Consider the following 4,874-nt stretch of genomic DNA (forward strand, 5'->3'; position numbering starts at 1 on the left):
TAGCCACTATCCATGAATATATTTAGCACTTTAAAGTAGACCTTGGTACGAATTTGTCCAGTGCAAAATGTCTTGATTTTTTGACTGCTGTAATTATGACTGTTGATAGTGGGGCCACATAAAATTAAATCATTGACAACTTTAATATTTTCTCCATCAATTGTGATCTTTTCTCTTGATCCAATTGTGAAGATCTTTGTTTTCTTGATATTGAGATGTAAGTCATATTATGGCTATGGCCTTTGATTGTCTTCAGTAAGTGCTTTAAGTGGACAAATGAATGGATAGATGAAAATGGCAGGAATCATTGGGGGGGATCAGAAACAAAAGTGACAATCCTCAGAGAATGAGACCACGGGTAGGGAGGAGTGGAGTAGGGGACAGTTCCCTATTGCCTAAATCCTTTTCTCTTATTTAATTTTTGTCCATGTGAATGCATTGTTTTGAGAAACCTTTTTAAACTTGATTTTTAAAAAGATGACTTAACAGAACAAAAAGTATAGAATAATGAAACTTAACATCAGAAAATTCTCAACTGGGGGCAAAATCAAAATTAAATTGCCCCAAAGAGGATATCCTCTGGTGGTTTAGTGGTGGTGAACTGTATTGCCTATGCAAAGGTATGTGGTTCAAATCCACCAGCTGCTCCACAGGAGAAAGATGGGCAATCTCCTCCCATGCAGTTTCTGCCTTTGAAAACCCACTAGATCAGGGTCTGGGAGACGGATTAGCTCTATTCTGTTTGTGCACGGCTTAGTGGTCTCGGTGACTTCTGTCTCCCCGCTATGGAGACCCCTGCATCCAAGGAGCAACAGCAGCCCGCGGGAGCCAAGAGCAGGAATCTGCCCTGGGTTGAAAAGTACCAGCCACAGACGCTCAGTGACCTCATTTCTCATCAGGACATTTTGAGTACCATCCAGAAGTTTATCAGTGAGGACAGACTGCCCACCTGCTGCTCTACGGTCCTCCCGGGACAGGAAAGACGTCCACTATCCTCGCCTGTGCCAAGCAGCTCTACAAAGATAAAGAGTTCGGCTCCATGGTCCTGGAGCTCAATGCTTCTGATGACCGAGGAATAGAGATAGTTCGGGGACCAATCCTGAGCTTTGCCAGCACAAGGACAATATTTAAGAAAGGCTTTAAACTTGTGATCTTGGACGAAGCAGACGCCATGACCCAGGATGCCCAGAATGCCCTGAGGAGAGTGATTGAGAAGTTTACAGAAAACACCAGATTCTGCCTCATCTGTAACTACCTGTTGAAGATCATCCCCGCCCTGTAGTCAAGGTGTACACGCTTCCGGTTCGGCCCCCTGACTCCTGAGCTGATGGTCCCCCGCCTTGAGCACGTCATAGGAGAAGAGAACGTTGATGTGAGCGAGGATGGCATGAAAGCCCTCATCACCCTTTCTAGTGGAGACATGAGAAGGGCTCCGAACATCCTGCAGAGCACCAATATGGCCTTCAGGAAGGTGACAGAGGAGACCGTGTACACCCGCACGGGGCACCCGCTCAAGTCAGACATCGCCAACATCCTGGACTGGATGCTGAACTAGGACTTCACCACAGCCTACAGAAGTATCCTTTTGCTGTGTCTTCCCACCAGGCGCCGGAGATCTTAGAGCGTCAGGAACACAGGCCACAGCCTCACCACCCCTGATGGATACAGTGACTCTGGTCAGCCTGCTCTGGAAGCAGGGTATCTGGAGGTGGAGGGAGTGTTGCCTGGAACATCCTGATGGTCTTGAAGGGTGTGACCTGCTCCCCTCACAGATGCGAGCCTGGAAGTCAGGCAGGAGGAGGAAGGATGCAGTGACTTTAACGTGGTCAGTGTTACACTGGTTTTGCTGTGACATGAAAAATGAGGTGTGTCTGGATGAAGGCGCTCTGTGGGTGCAGTCAGCTCTGTACTGGGAGGAGTTACAGCTGTATCTTTCAGAAGGCAATAGAAACATACTACCAAAAATAAGAAATAAATAAAAACCAACTACTTCTCATAAGAAAAAAAGAAAACCCACTAGTTCTATGAGTCATTCCAACTCAATAGTATACTACAACAACAACAACAACAACAACAGAGGCATCATTAGGGAGCTCTGGTGTCTTAGTGAACTGTCAACCTGTGAATCGATTCCGACTGCACAGCACACAACAACAACCAAGCCATTAGTAAGTAAGGGTGGAGACTTGAACCCACCAGCCAGTCCATAATAAGAAAGAAATCTAGGAATTCATTTCCATCAAGAAGATCACTTTGGGCATATTTGGGCATCATAGCTATGAGATGACAGACCCATTGTTGTTTTGTTGTTAAGTGAGTGCTTGCAACTCAAAGTGACCCAATGTACAACAGCTCTGAACCCTGCTCTATCCTGTGCCAACCATATTGTCTCTGACACACCTACTCCCACTACCCCAGTCACTGCATCAATCCACCTCAAGAGTCTTCCCCTCTTGTGCTGTCCCTCCAACCTCCCAAGCATGACGTCACTCTCCAAGGACTGGTCCCTCCTCACAACATGTCCAAAGTTTATCAGACGAAGCTTCAGAATCCTTGCCTCAAAGGAGCAGCCTGGCTTCACCCTCTCCAGGACAAACTTGTTTGTTCTCCTAGCAGTCCATGATCTATTCAATACTCTTCTCCAGCACCACAGCTCAAAGGCATCAATTCTATCATCCCTAGTCATTGTCGAGCTTTCTGACAGATGCATAGCAAATTATTAAAGGGAGTTAGGGTTGTTTCAACTCGATTTATTGCCATCAATTTGGAACTGACTCATAGTTGACCCTCCAGTGTGTTTCCGGAGGCTGTAAATCACACAGGAGGAAATTACCCAGCTTTCTCCCTTGGGACACAGGTTCAAATAGACCGAGAGGCGCCACCTTAGAATTAGTCACCAGAGCTCCCTTAGGGCTGGCAGTGGTGGTGGTTGCGTACCATGGAGTCAGAACCAACTCATAACTGACCCACCAGTGGCTTTTCGGAAGCAATAAATTACATGGGAGGAGACTGATGTCTTTCTCCCCTGGAGAAAAAAAATAGTGTAGGAAAACCATCCTACCATTCTTAGGTGTCTCTGTTAGAGATCAAAATCTAGACTGGATGGTGGTTCTCATGGCAGTGCTAGGAACATAGGAGGCACTTGGGATTTATATATAGAATGTTTGACTTCTGTCTATAGATCCTTGTAACAGGCCTTCACTATACACAAATGCAAATGAGCCATTCGGTCCACATTACCTCATTCTCACTCCAGTGCCTCTTCCTGCCAATCCCTCTACTCTCCACAAATCATCACTCAATACTAGTTTCTTTCTTATATCCCAAACTTCAATTCCAAGAATTCTCCCAGGCTAAAACTCAAACTGAAATGCCTTCTCTGTACCCTCAAGCCAAGATTTCTTCTATCAACTGACAGAGCTCCTGTTTGATAAAATCTTCTCTCAGACAAAAAGGGTAATTTCTCCTTCATTCCATCGTGAATTCAAAAACACAATCCCTTCCTTTCTCAATAATCTACCAAAATCACTTGCTTTTGCCACAGATAGACTAAGTAAATATTTAATGCATGGATCTCTTTGTCTTTTGCTTGGTTGTGTGCCGTGATAAATGTGTCTCTGTTACTGCAAGTCTAGTTAGAAATGGTTTAGACAAGGGAGCACTGGTGGCCTAGTGGTAAGAAGCTGCACTACAATTCCAGAAGCACAGAGTTCAACTCCACCAGATGCTCTGCTGGAGAGGGAGGGGCAATCTCCTCCGTACCAGTCAGACCCAATTTGACAGTACACACACAAAATAATAAAATAATTTTTTCTTTAAAAAAAGAAATGGTTTAGACAAATGTTTAATAGCTTGCTCTTCTGTAGAATTTTTCTTTATTTGTTCCTGTTGAGAATACCCAAGGTAGAACCTACACCAATTCAACAGTCTTTATGATCCCCGGGTGATACTGATTATATTCTTTGAGTTGTGCAATCTTTCTTGTTATCGTTTGCTGAGTTGTTCCTTTCTCTTTACTATGAAATCACTCTCCCCTAAGGTTCTGACCTAATTTTTCAAGTTGCTATTGTTAATTTCATCCTCTATAGATAGTTCTCAAAAGAACACAATGCTCAGGACAGATATCTTTTCCAGGTAAGCTATTATTTGGTTTAAAGATTTCAAAGGACATTTGTTTGTTTGTTTGTTTGTTTCAGGTTTAAAGATTATCTTAGGGCAATGGTTTCAGGAGTTCATTGACCCTTTATGGATAGCTCCAGAAAGTTTAGAGTACATGAGGCTTTAAAAATTTGTCTTGTATTTTCTTTCTTTTGCTCAATTCCTCTATTGAATTCTTGGTCAAAACATTGAGTCATTGTAGCCAGGCACCATCCAATTCTTCCGGTTTCATGACAAAGGGAGCAGCTGTTTATGGAGGCATGAAGCTATACTTCCTCTTGTGGTGATGGTGTGTGGTGTTGAGTTGGAGCTGACCCATAGCTGACCTTCCAGTGGGTTTTCAGAGGCACTGGGGGAAACTGTCCCATGGAGGAGAGGGTAGATTCGAACCTTGTGCCTTTGGGTTGACAGTTCAACTTCTTATCACTAAGCCACCAGAGCTTCCATACATTCTATACACTCCTATTTCTGACTATCCTGCCTCTTACTATTCCATATGATTTTTGTTGTACCTTAGATGGTCACTAGAAAGCTTTTTAGAACCTAAACACTAGGACAAAAATAAAACAAACCCAAAACACCACAACACTGCCAATCAACAAAACACCAACCAAAACTAGGAGAGAGAGTAGAAGCCCTAGGAACATTATTAGGCCAATTGGCTAGAACATTCCATGAGACTATGACCCTAGACCTCCAAATCATAAGGTGTTTGG

At 43.7% G+C, this 4,874-nt stretch overlaps 1 pseudogene; it reads left to right on the forward strand.

Annotated features, from left to right (window-relative positions):
• Window positions 1-782: 782 nt before the first annotated feature.
• On the forward strand, window positions 783-1,621 carry LOC102846042 (annotated as a pseudogene).
• The last annotated feature ends 3,253 nt before the right edge of the window (window positions 1,622-4,874 follow it).

This window comes from Elephantulus edwardii, unplaced genomic scaffold (assembly GCF_000299155.1).
Source record: "Elephantulus edwardii isolate Elephantulus edwardi_28Jun2011 unplaced genomic scaffold, EleEdw1.0 scaffold00016, whole genome shotgun sequence".
NCBI lineage: Eukaryota > Metazoa > Chordata > Mammalia > Macroscelidea > Macroscelididae > Elephantulus > Elephantulus edwardii.